Below are 13,766 nucleotides of genomic sequence, written 5' to 3' on the forward strand. Positions count from 1 at the left end.
AGGGTCTAGGAGAAAATCTAACCAATCCACGCGATGCAGCAGACATTTTTCCTTCGGAAAGCATTAACAGTAGTGGTAAGTCACGTTTCGTTTTCAACACAGAAGCGAAATAGTTTGGCAAAACGCGCGGTGCCGACAGTGGTAGTCAACGGCGGCGCGCGATCCACTGCCGCTCGGCGTAACAGAATCGCTTAACGCGCGTTTTACCAAACTATTTCGATTCTGTGTTGAAAACAAAACGATGGAAAAATGTCTACTAAATCGCGTGGAATAGTCAGATTTTCTCCTAGACCCTTAGTTTTGGAAATAAATTGAAAGATATTTTCAAAAATGGGTGCATTTCGGGTGTCCTTTTCGTTGTATTCGGGAGGGTTCATAGAATAATTTGACGCAACGAGCAACCGAAAAAGTTTTACCGATTCGACACAAAGATATTGAAAGTTGAAAATTTGCATTTTTTTTTTCAAAATCGAATTTCTCAAAAACTGAGAGTGATGGCAACAAACGATTTGCGGATTCGTTTTCAGGGCACGAAAATCTATAAGAAACGGCTATTGAATGTTACAAGTTCGAAAAAAAGTGAAATTTTGTCGAACTGTGTAATTGCAAGGAGGATCGTGCCCCTGGGTCGACTGTCAAACTTTTACTGCCCCATATTCGGCAGCCTGTGTTTCCGTGGCAACTACTATAATCCCAGAGCGTGGATGTGGCTGCGTGTACGTATGACTGGCCGCGAATGGTGTCTATGACCCATATAACACGCCCAAGCGTAACTAGGTCGTGCACCTCTGTATCCCCTGGAATAATACAGGGTGTCCTCCTTTGAAAAAGCACAGCGAGCCGCGACAAGCCTCCACCGAGTGATCATAAGTAATTCAAGCGACTCCGAGGGCCCGGCGAATCCTCTAAACCCTAACCTGATCTTCAAAGAAGGGAAACAAGCGTGCTTTACAGAGACAGGGAGAGCTCGACACCGAATCGAGCAATTTCTCTGCGAGATAAGATGCTACTCAAGGCAACGCAGTTGCCCCCGCCGTAATTGCTCCCATGTTTTATTCAAAGAAAACGGTGCCCCTCGCAACTCCTCTAGATCGATCTGAACACGCGACACAGCCCAGGCTATTCCTCCTGATGACGATACCCCGAGTCAGGCGGGACCGTGGACTGACACGGGGTGCGTTCCGTTTACCGATATCTCGACGGCCACGTTCCGCAAACATTCCCTTCGGCAAGCCTAGGAACGCCTAAAAAACGCGTTAGAGCGATCGATGTAGAAGGGAGCGCGAAGAAACGCAGCAAGAAGCACGGGAGCAGAAGAGAAAGAACAAGCCGCTGTTGGCTGAGCGTTTAACGCGCGAAAGGGGGTGGCGAGGAAAGTAGGTCGGGGCTATTATCGGTGGAACAGAATTAATTCGACCGGGAGGAGTGTTAATTAATCGCTTCGTCTGGGACGGAGGATCGTCAGGCCAGACTTAGACCAGCCCCAGCGAAGCCCGCGGGCCGAGAGGCTGGCCCCGAGCGGAGCTGCCCCGAAGGAGCCAGGTGGCCCAGGAGTCCTTGCCGCCCGAGGAATCGCCCGGAAAACCCAATTCCAGGAAGTAACCTAATTCCTGCGGGAGGGATGACCCAGCCAGCGAGGAGGCGGCCACGGTACGCCAGGATATTCCGCAGGAGGCGGGATATATGGGGGAGGTTAGAGGCCGCCAGGGGGGTACGTTCAGTTTAGCGATACGTGCCAGTCCGATGCACCCCTTGTCGCCATGGAAACGACCTACTCTCCCTGGACAGACGCATCGGCCACCCTCCGCGTGTTAAACATTCGAATAAGGATATCTGCCTGCTCTTTGAACCCGATGGCTAACCGCTTCGGGAGGATTTATAATCAAAACTGGCAGCCCCCCGTCGACACCCTCTCAACGATTTCCATTGGTACAGTGCGGATACATCGAATGGCGATTTGAACGTTTGCACCGCGGCAAGGTAGATGTTTAGTGAGAAAGGTCTAAACAAAGGATTTTTATGGAGTTCATAGGACTTTGGAATAAACGTTCCACGCGACGTCCCATCGCTCTTGCCAAAGGGGATTTCTCATCGGATTGTAAATCACGCGTTGTAGGTTCGATCGATGCGCGTGTCCCTTCTATAAATACACCGTAGAGCGTCTATTTTCCTCGGCGATTATCGAGCTTCCGGTGTCATCTCGCGCCTCTTCGAGGCTATTACCTTGTCAGCTAACTTCCTATAAGGACATCCCTTTCCCGGGAACACGTTTTTCGCGATCTGCCGCTGTCGGCTTCCTCTTCAGGCTTTGCGTCAGGACTCGAGGATCTACTTTCTACCTGCTTCCCAGCTTCTTAATTACTACGTTGGCACGCGCTTCTCGTCGATACGTACATTTATTAGGAAATTTCTCTGACACGGGAACAAGGCTCATCTCTCCCGAGCCGGGATCGATCCTCCGCGGCGGCGATCTCCAGGTGGCGAGTTCCGAGTCACTGTCGCGAACCTGGACGCAAAATTATCGACCGAGGTTCGCCGCTATTCTAGAACAGCAGGAGGTGGACGCCTGTTTCTCGCGCCTGATTTCCATCGGCGCCCGCGAAGGCAGAATAAATTCGCGTCACCGTTCGCCAGCTAAAAAGACAATGGAGGGACCGGTTGGCCCGGCTCCAAGCTGTATTATTTTAGCTGTATATTCGACGGCATATGGCGACGTGTCGATCGCCTATTACGACATTATAACGATCATTGACGTCCGTCGCCCTGCAATCTCGATCATCTCGCAAGCGCGGACGCTCGATACGCTCCGGCTTCGGAAATAGACGCTTGGGATACTCGTCGAGTGGAAGCAGCAGGGCCTCGATGGCCGCCGAAATTCCAACTGCTTCTCCCCGACACCGTGGATGAACGTAGGATGCTTAGCGACGGTGTCGGTAACGGCGGGAATGGAAAGCGAGTAAAGTGGAGCAGGGGGGGAAGTCATGGGGAATCGGTGTGCCGGGTAAATTTTATTCAGGTCAACCCGTACAGTGGTCGACCCGGGGTGCCGGAGGGTTGCTGAACCCCGTGACCCATATTCCCGCAAATGGGCCAGGGAATAAACGACGAAGACGGATCGAGCTCATCCCCGAGCGTATAGGTGCTCTCGCGTACCACCCCTTCGCTCGACAACCATCTTCTCCGGGAGAAGCCACCTCGAAGAGGACGACGGAAGCGATCTATCGAAAGAACCGCCTCTTCTCCATTGTGCAAGGAAACTCGCGATCGCTGGAAAAATGCTTGTTGATTTTGGCAGCAGGATGCCGGAGAACATTGCCGACTTGCCGTACTTGTTGAACGCTTTTAGAACAGTGACTCCGTGTCTCAGATCTTGCGAGGTAAACACTGACTTGACGCGGCGGTATGTACGTTCTGTGTTCAAGTTCCCTTCCGGATCGCCCGTAAGCGGAGGCATCTCCGCCTCCTTCCACGCATAAATCTTCATAATCCCAGGGAGGGGTCTTGTACAGCTTCTAGGTGGGAAAGCAAATCCTTCTTTGAAAACAAATCTACTCGACGCGGAGGCGAGATGCACTCGTCCGTGTATCTTGTGGTTCCCGCAGCCGCGGATATTGGGTCGCGATTGATTCCCGGGGAAAAAAGCATCCCGCTCGATGAGATTCGAGGGAGAGCATGCGAGTCATAGTTTCATTCGTCCCGCTGAAAATAAAAGAGACGGAGAGCAAAAGCTATTCCACTTTTCCCTGCAAAACCACAACGTTCGCTCGACAAGTACTAATTGAACGGAAGTTTAGCAAACTTAATCTTTCGGGAATTAGAAAAATAAACACCTATTACATTTTAAATTTAAGACTAAGAAAATATTTGTAAGTAAAATTGCCAAGAGAACCGTATTCTTATGGATATTTTTACTTACAAACAAAAGGATACGCGCAATACTTGTTTCCTTTTTTAATCCTCGAAAAATTAAGTTCTTTTCAGCCGTCACGCTGGGAAGGCCACTTAATAGAGAAAGAAGAAAGATTTTCTTATCGACCAGAGGCGGAAGCAAATGAAAACTTCTTCATCTCGAAGGGAAGTGTCCCCGAGACGAGTGATAAGAGTCGCGGGCTAAACGCTGGCCAGTAATCTCGTCAGGGTGAATATTTCCCGACGACAAACACGCCAGACGAGCAGGCGCTCGTCGCCGCGAGGAAGACACGCTCGAGCATTCAGCCCAAGCCACGAGCTTCCGTGCCGGCCCACCGCTATTTATAATGAAAATATTTTCACGACGGACCACGATGTCCGACCGCTGCCCACGTATCTATCGACGGATCTAGAGACGCGGTAGCGTCTCGACGCCAAGTACATGAAAGACACCCTGTATATCGTCACACGGCTATTCCAACCTAACCTGAAACTTACTTCATTGATATCTCATTACGCCTGCTATATTTTCGAAATTTAAAGGCATTTTTCTGGTGCAAACCGCTTATAAGCTTTCGAATAAGACCAAATTCAATAAAATCGGTCCACGCATCAGAAACGGTAAGATTTTTCTTCTAATTCTCCTTCTTCGAGCCAAATTTTCATCAACATAATACGTATACGCGTTACGCGGCGCACACCTTCAGCCAAAAAGAAACTAACACACATGTTTCGTTCTTCGTTCGTCGACTCTCGGGATTATTCGGCAGGGATCGTCGTCCGTCATTGTACATGTACCTATATATGTATACTATTGAATTTTATAACCTACCAAGTGTCAAATAAGGAAAGTTCTCAAAATTTTCTGAAATTTCACGAGTTTTTACGCTAAATAGGAGACTGAATTATTGTCTCAATTAATTTCTTACGTAGAGTCGCAGACTTGCAAGTTGTCCGGAGAAGATTAGATAGACAGAGCATCTTGTTTCGCACAAGTTTCTGGAAATTTGTCAAATTAGCGTAGCATTAAGAATTAAGAAAATTATGGCAGACCGCTTACAATGTAGAGCAAGTAACATTAGCCAAGAAAGTATGCTGAAAACGCATATCCTTCGATACTTTTCCATTCTTTGTGAATGACATTCGTGATACTTTAATATAAATTCCACAGTTGTTGCTGCGCTATTCATTAATTTTACTAGTTTTCCATTAACAATATTTCAATTCACCAATAAAAATATTGAAGCTCTTCGTTCATTACCATCGGCATTATTTAAATTCCCTGCGACAAGACTTTCTACCATATGCTCTCGCTTCCTTCGAATACATTATGTAGTCTCTACACTCGCTATAGCAAAAGGCCACTCTATTTCTAACTAAGTAAGTTCTACGTTAAGTTGCGCATAATTAAAATGTAGCTTTTATATATTTATACAGGTAATCGAAGCAGAAGATGATGCGGTGTGATCTACGTCAGACTATATACGCACAAATTTGTAGGTAGGGTTTTGCATACAGAATTATTCATTCAATTATTTCGACATATGAGCACGTGTGTAAATTATTAGTAAATGTGTCCTATTTCAGTTATCGATGCAGACAAAGAGGAAGTAACCCTACTGCACGAGCAAATGAAATAAGCTCTGATGTAACATACATATGTACACCCAGTTGTAGAGATATAGCGAAATAGCAGGTACATTCAGCAGTTAAGGAGGAGCTCTCATTGAAGACTACCCAAACTGTAGTACAAGTCGCATTTTAAAGTCCCATGCAGCCTCAACGGTGTTGAGATACTTGACACCCCTCATATTTCTGTGAAATAAATGGCTTGTTTCGATACATAAGGTGTATTTGCTATAATCCTTAACTGATTTCATGATTTTACTACATTAAAAATTACGTTTTTTTTTGTTTATGGTAAAACTTGAAAAAGTAAAAAAATTATGCCAAGAATATATATTACATATCGTATTTCCCAGTATAATGATTCAGTTAATTCATTCTATTCCTAATCATTCCTTTCATCGATTCTTCGATTCTTTTATGGTATATACTTTTTAAAATATTACTTTTTTAAAGTTTTTTATGGTATATATACATATACCATAAAAACATCAATAATTTTGTAAAGCTATTAATTTACGACAATGTTTTTAAATGGGATTCTTTTTGATGGATTAATAAAAATATCCGCGATACGAGTAATGGAATGTATGAACACAGGATTTTAGCTGTGAATATGTTGTGTCATCTTAAGCGCAGTTTGAAAGCACCTTTATGTACTTGCAGCTCATTTTGATTTCACATCTTTTTTTTGTGATTTATTTGATTTCATGTACTTGGCGTAATTTTTTTACTTTTTTCAAGTTTTTTATGGGGATATATATCTTGCCGCGCATTTAGCACCTACGCCCATCGATCTCTCAACGCCTTTTTCTCCCCCTTCGCACGACGACGTCGTCGATAAGTAATCTTATTACGAACTCCTCGACCTACGCTTCGTCACCTATCAATGCTTACTCTCCACTATAACACGATTGATTAATTACGCTTTCTTGAATTTCAATTAAACAAATTATGTCGGAAGTAAGTCTAAAGAAGAAAACTCGAGTGTTTACGGTGGCATTGAAGTGTCGCGAAATGATAGAGCTACGCTACTCGGTCCAGCGCACGCAAGTAGAACGAGTCAAGCACGGAGACGGTAGCCGCGAGCTCCCAGGATTAATCAACACGCTTGTTTCTCTAGCAACCTGCCTCCAATCCCCGAGCATTATCTCCGCGTAATTCCATACCCTTCCTTTCATTCCTTACTAAAATCTTCGACTCGCATGATCCTCGGCGTGGGACGAAGAAAGAAAGGAGGGAAGAATGGGAATTTGAGAATGCAGAGAGTCGACAAAGGACAGGGGTTTCCACGGACTACGTATCCGTTCTCGATACTGTTTTCCTGGCAGAGGGACTGCTGGTAAAAGGGAAGCAACACGTGCCTCCACTCGTCGCGGGACATAAATTCACGGATGGACAATCGGGAAGAATGCGGTGAAATTGAAAGGAGCTATAGGAAGAGGGGAGGTTTTGGGCTCGTGTCGGATCAATACCGTTCCTATCCGATTCCTCTCTGTCGACAGTTGCATCCCGCGTCCTTTCCACGTCCGTCGCTAACAGCTTCGCATCAGAGCCCATTAAGCCCCCGGAATTTCGAGGATCGCGGTAATTCGCTGGGATGTGCTCCGCTTGGACGTTCACGCGCGAGAACCTACCACGTCCGTCGAGTCCAAGCGGAATAATCCACTTAACGACTGGCAATAATCCCTCTTCGACATCCCTCGCGGAAACATTCGCTCAAGAGTGACTACGATTCTGTGGGATCAGGAACTGCTATAAGGAGCCCGGAATACGAGACCTCGGAGGATCAGCTTCGGCGACATTGGTAAGGCGGCTGACTAGTATATCCGAAGATCGCGGGTTCGAGTCCCGTCACCCGAGAACCGTTTTTTCTGTGCTTTCCGAACAGGAAATTACGGAACCTATTTCCTTCCATATCCATTGCTGCTTATCAAACTTCTACTAATGTGCACCACGGGAGAACGCCGTCAACATATATTTATTACACGCACTCGAGAGAAAACAGAGTTACTGGAATATTATTATAACATATTATCCATCCCCTCGTCTACGATACTAGAGAAGATTTGTGTTTCTCGGGATCGATCAAGATATTTGATCACCGCGATGGAGTTGATAGAACAGCCAAGCCCCCCAAGCCGAGGTGACAAAAAGAGTCGTGGGAGAAGGCAGAGAGAAATGGACGGGGGGGGAGGACACCCTGTTGATTCGGTATCCGCGATAGTGTAGCCGGGGAGAGCTGTATTTAACGAAGAAAACCGCCACACTAATTCGTGCGTTCCCGACGAGGCCTGGTCAATCTTGGCCCTGGTCCAGGGCTACGTCAGGACGGTCTCTGACGCCAGCATCAATGAAAGAACGTGAAAGAGGAAGAGAGAGAAGGCGAGAAACTCGACCGGTTGACAGGTTATATCTCTCTGTAGGCCTCTCGACCAAAAATAACGCGGGTGTTTTAACGCCGTGGCGATTTTCACCGAGACTCCTTGGCCATGCTAGACAGCCAGCCCACCTCTGTGTAATCATCCGCGGGTCTTCGCTAACTCAGGCCTGACTATCGCCACCTGAATGCCCCTGGCAGCCCAATCCTACGCACTACTACTTACGATACTCCGTGTCGCCTTGTGTCAGCGCGCTCTTCTTTGCTTCCCAGGAGAACGTCTAGTCTTCAGCTGCGGATGAACGTATGCCCAAGGTAAGGCTGCTCGAAGGAAGCGTACCCCGAGCAAGACGGATGAACGAATACTCGACTGAGGCACAGCTAACGGCGAAAATTGCCCTCCGCGATACGTTTATATAGAAGATCGCTCGGAGCCTGTGCATCTCGCTGGTCGTTGATGCATTATTCAGCCGTTCAGCTGCACTTCGCAGCGAGTTCGCAGGCACACGTGAGGGAATACAGACGTACCGAGCACACGGTTGCTTCTGGTCGAACGTCAAGCTACCACCACACTTGGCGATGAGACTTCTGGGCTTCGAGATTGAAAGGAATCGCTGAGGAGCAGATTTTTCTCAGAGAAAGGGAGGGTCGTCTCTAGCTGAATGCGAAGCGACTCGAGAAGCCCCATGGAACCTCCAGAAAAATTGCCAAATATTTCTACCTGTTCGAATTCAGTTCGGTTATGAACGAAGCTTCAACTATAAGACCTAATCGGTGGAGGAAACGCGTGTCGTCCACGCTGCACTTCCTCCTCGGGCAGTCTCGAGCAACGACAATTGTCGTATGAAAAATTCAGCGTGCACGTGCGGTGCACGCGGTCGTTGTATCTTGCGATCCGGGGGCGAGACGCCAGTCCGCGATCGAGCAAGGGGTTCGTGCAAATTTCAGGTCGTTGCCTCGGTCTTTCCCATCGTCCACCGATCCGCTCCCTCGCTCCCCCGCCGGCTGGTCTTTGGAAAACCGAGGGAAAACCGAGGGAAAACCGAGCGCCCACAGCTGAATCGCGCGGATCGATAATTCGACGATCTCATCGCCGGCCTATTCATTTTTCCTTCGGCAAACAGCGCGTCCGGCGATGCGTAATTATCGGTTCCGCGAAGCTCTGTTGTTCCCGCGACTCCGCCGGCCGACGGACCGATAGGAAACGCCTGCCCACGCGAATTGGAAAACACGACTCGATTCGACCAGTCACGATTCATTGTGGCACCGTGACGCGACGGTGCGCACCCCTCGTTATCCAGATTTTCCAGAACCACTGGACCACCCACGCCTAGAGGCCACGGTTGCGCGATTAGCTATGCTCAGCGACGGTGGGAAGGAGGCAACGAGGTACTTGGGTATTACCCATGGATCAAACGAGGAGTTACGCAACAACTACCAGAGTCGGCGTCAACTATTTTCCCAATTACAAGTAACGGATAGGCTTTCCGCCTGGATTCTAGACGCTGCTGGCATTTCGCCGACGAATAATAATCTCATCTAACCCTTCGAACCGTAGACCCACTCGCAGCTCGTGTGTGAAATAAGCCAGAGGGGTCGCGTGAATTAACCGAGTGAATCAATCGATGGCAGGTAGCTCGCTGATAAAGGACAGGCTCGAGGAGAGTGAAATCACAGCCAGCCACCCCGACTGAGTAATCAATTGCCTTTTTTTGTCCTCGTTAAAGCTGCCGTGCTACGAATCGTCAACATCTACACGAGCGGGGGCAGGGCGAGGTGGCCCTGTTGGTGGGAAGGAAGTTCCTGGAACCGACAGGGAACGATTCAACGATGTCTGACTATAGACGCACGTGTTCTACTCGCGTGACGTAGCTTTCAGGAGTTCGAAGTTACATCCAGTCACGCTATTAAATCTTAGAAACAGAGGAGATTTGGAAACGCTGCGAGTGGACGTCGCGGGACCCGTTCGGATCGCAGAGAAGTCGATACTGGATTCTACGAAGCGGTAGGTGCAGAAGAAGCCAACAGCTCATTAGAGGGATGGCTGGCAGGTCCTCAGAGGAGCAATTTTCGTTCTTATAGGGCACGAACACGCCACCCTCCTCGCTTCGAGGGCCATTGCAGCCCACTTCTTATCCTCGCGGACCTCGATGAGTCTCCTACACGCCCGCTATCGTGCTTTTATCGTCGAGCATCGACTGTTTTTGTTTATTGTCCCTGCTCCGCCAGGCCACCCCTTCTTAATCGCCCTCGACGAGGATTTATCGGCCCGAAACGATCCCCCGATGCTAGATGACCGTCGTTCCGTTAATGAAAGAGAATTGCCTCGGGTGGGGGTCCCGATCGGAGATTAGAAAGCAAGCTTGTCTACTGGGTGTAGAATCCTCAGGGTTTAACTGGGGCAGATTTCAGAAGCAATACTTGAACCTTCCTCTGGGGACTCGTAAATACGTACACGGAACTAGGAAAAAACTGCTGGGGTTGTTCTCCTTCTTTTGATGAATCCGCGGAGTGAACGGTAGTGGGGTTAGAATCTAGATGGTTGCAACGATGCGCGAATCACGGAGATAGGCCGAGTCCGACTGGCGAACTTGACCTTCACCTCGAACCGCGGGCTACCTTCGATCGAATCTTGCCGCTCGGGGGTCGGGAATTCCCCGAAAGAAGGTTAACAGAAGCTTCTCGGAGGGCGCGTGCCACGTGCGGTGCCGCATTAAGCGGAAGGGCCAGGCGCGCACGGGGCTGTCGTGACTGCTACCGCCGAGCGATTCACGCGCGGGACCGACCCGACCCTCCCAGCAATTCGTCTTGGCGAGGGGGGTTACGACGCGGATCGATCTCGCCACGATTCGGCCAATGGTGAAAGCATTCGGCGAATCCCGCGTGAGTCATCTCGTTTCGTTCGCGCTGGCGATGACCTTGCTGGATAAAGGCTCGTGTGCACTGCGACGCCGAGGACTACCGCGTGCGTCCAATGCGATTCTCATCGACGCCGAGGGCCTTGATCGCGATCGTTCGATGCCTGCTCCGGAGATCCGATCGCTTCGAGGAATCGGCCCGCGGGTGGAGCTGGTGTAACGAGCTTGTTGGCTGGGACGTGTCCACCGCCACTAATTCCTCGGGAGACTTACAGCTGCGTCTTGGCCTTGCTGTAAGTTTTCAGGGTAGGCGGAGAGAAGATTCTCTAATAAAGTTTCAACGAGACGCGACACTGCGCGGCTGGAGCTCGAGGAACAGCGGCGAAATCGTCTGGCGATAAGTAGCGGCCCAGGAGCCGGGAGGCCGACGAATAAGAGAAAAGAAACGTCTGGCGAGTCGAAAGAGCTATCAGCGAATCGATAAGCTAAAAAAAGAAATTTCCGTTCGCGTCGACACGCCACTCGACAATAATTACTCGTCGCATCGTTCCCATCGACACCGCGGATCCTCGGTGAAGCGAGAAATAACGCCCCCTCCGTGTCGAGTGTACCTCTGCGATCGGGACGAAGCGACTAATTAGCCGTCGGTCGATCCGAAAACGAAAAACAACCGGAGGAACGGGACAGAGGCTAGAGAGGAAAGCTGTATCCGTAATAGCGGCGCGTTACCATGAGACCATTACAGTCTGACAAGGTGGAAAACGGAGAACCGTATAAATATCCCGAGGCTGCACGCAAGACGATGGAAAAAAAGCCTTGCTCCTCGGGGCGGCTCGTTACAGGCTCTTCAGAAATAAACCTGCACCACGTGCAGCCTTGATCCTGTGCACGCAACAGTGCCGTACACACATGTCGCACACGTTAGCGCGTGCACACACCTCCCCGACGGCGCATAACATTATAAGGCGATTTATGGATGCTCAGGGAGAGCCTTAGCGAATTTACTACCGGCACACGCGATTCGGGGGGGGGGGCCTTCCCCTCTGATCGCGAATGCAGCAGGAGGAATGGAAATACTGAATTCGCAATCTGATATTTATAAGCCAGGGCCATCGAACGATAACGGCATTATCGTGCCCGAGCTGCCGGAGCAGTTCGAAGCGCCATTCGGCCACTGTGCCGCGGAGGAGGGAACTTTAATCGCGGAGAGCGCGCGAAAATTCCGCGAATTCGGCTAAAATCGGCACGCTTCCGCATAGTGGTGCAGCCGAAAAGCCAGCTTTTGATAAACAGAGAACAAGATCCAGGATTCTCGTGTGTGTCTATGACTCCGCGATACGCCGACGAAGGGAGCGTGGGGAAGTAGGGGAAGCACGACGGTAGGGAAGGAGGGATGAGGGGGTGGAGTAAAGTCATAAAAGTAGGGCAGTAGTGCGGTAGAGCAATCAATAGAGGCCGGATCGCGGTGGGGAGGGGGGCATTAAGCCACCGTGGAATTTTGGCCTTCCCAGGGGTGGAGGGATGCTCCCACAACCGAGCAGAAAAAATCATTTTTAGCGCATCCCTTCGACGTGGATCGCGTTATCGAGATGCACAAACACGGGGCGGGCGTGAAGTTGTACGCGAGCAAATTTATTAGTCGTTTACTATCTACGGAAAGTCGCGCTGCTTTTCTTTCGCGAAACTTGTATGCTAACTAAGGAATACGATAAAAATAGCCTAGAAGCAGTACGTTTTCTTTGGACAAGTCACGGGATGCTTGTAACCACGTGCTACTTTAACTTCCCGCGGAAATCAGCGAGCATTAGTAAATGCTAAGCAGTCTTGCACTAATCGCGTTTATCGATCTCCCGCGGGGATATTCGTAAAATTGTCCTAACGCGAATTGTCTACAGTCACTGATCTTCTGTATATGATTAAAGCGTCGAATCTAATGTCAATCAGACGAGCAGAGTACGCGTTTCCCCCATTGCCATTCGTGTATTATTGTCAATGTCGTTGTTGAAAAAGGGGAACAATTGATAACGTTCATAAATGCGAAATCGCTCTGTTGATCGAACCGAGAAACAAACGATTGACGGTAATTTCAATTCTACCAGTTTCTACGGGCCCCGTAGCGAATGCGATTCCCCATTTCCTATTTTCCTCTGTCCTCTACCAATAAACTGCACGCTGTCTTTATCTACGAGAGGCATGTACGATATGAAATCGCCGTGCGTAGAGAAATGTTCATACCTGTCGCGATGATCATGTGCGCCCAGAGTCGTGAAACGATTCACGATGTTATGCGCGGGTTGCGAAGAGGTTATGATCCACGAAGGTGCATAGTAACGGGCGACCAGCACGATGCGTTTCGAGGACCAGCAGTGCAATGTTTCCCGACCGACGAAACGAGCGACCTTAACGTTTTCATCCTTAAATGCACAACAAGCGAGCGATAAGACTTAGCAAGCAGACACCTACGGGGCTTGGTAAAATGTTTTGTAGCGGATTAAGGTGTGCTTGAACGATCACGGGTGAAAAGATGTGTCCTATGTTGAACGCACAGCACGCACCATAGATTGGCGTACAGCGAACACGAAACCATGCGTTGATTAACGAATAAAGTGCTCACCTGGTTCTAAATATACCCGCGACACAACTCCACCATTTCACCGATTTTTCACCGCACTCGAACGCGTTATTGTTGTCCTTTGCTTTTTTCAAACGTGCTCGGCTAATCGGTGACGCTATCTGTCCTCGCGTGCTCGTATTAAAAAACTCGTCGTCGAGGTGGCAGCACCCTGGCCACCTAGATGTCTCCACGGTACATGGCAACGCCTTCAAATTTCTTATGGTCAACTTTCCCGCCACTCCAAAATACACGATTCCCTCGGATCTGTTTCCAACTGTTTCAGCACAAGTAAACAGAAAATGTGATGTGGCCCTCTTTCCCTGGAGTCGTGGTCTTCTGAAAAACATGTTGCTGAAAAACTATATCCTAAAATTTTCAT

At 49.0% G+C, this 13,766-nt stretch overlaps 1 protein-coding gene and 1 long non-coding RNA gene across 8 annotated transcripts in view; one reads left to right on the forward strand and one right to left on the reverse strand.

The window, feature by feature from the left end:
* Positions 1-13,542, reverse strand: part of LOC143374961 (uncharacterized) — a 28,223-nt gene extending 14,681 nt beyond the window's left edge. For 4 of the 7 annotated variants that reach the window (XM_076823565.1, XM_076823562.1, XM_076823558.1 and 1 more), the window contains exon 1: positions 13,388-13,542. The gene's annotated coding sequence lies outside the window, so the exon portion shown is untranslated. The remainder of the gene's footprint in view (positions 1-13,387) is intronic. The other 3 variants (XM_076823560.1, XM_076823563.1, XM_076823566.1) reach the window with 3 other exon arrangements.
* Positions 4,286-5,778, forward strand: LOC143375345 (uncharacterized). The gene is made up of 3 exons (XR_013086882.1): positions 4,286-4,530; positions 5,347-5,409; positions 5,497-5,778. It is a non-coding gene; the product is annotated as an uncharacterized LOC143375345 (long non-coding RNA).
* Positions 13,543-13,766: the final 224 nt, after the last annotated feature.

The sequence above is a fragment of the Andrena cerasifolii genome, chromosome 12 (assembly GCF_050908995.1).
Source record: "Andrena cerasifolii isolate SP2316 chromosome 12, iyAndCera1_principal, whole genome shotgun sequence".
Lineage (NCBI taxonomy): Eukaryota > Metazoa > Arthropoda > Insecta > Hymenoptera > Andrenidae > Andrena > Andrena cerasifolii.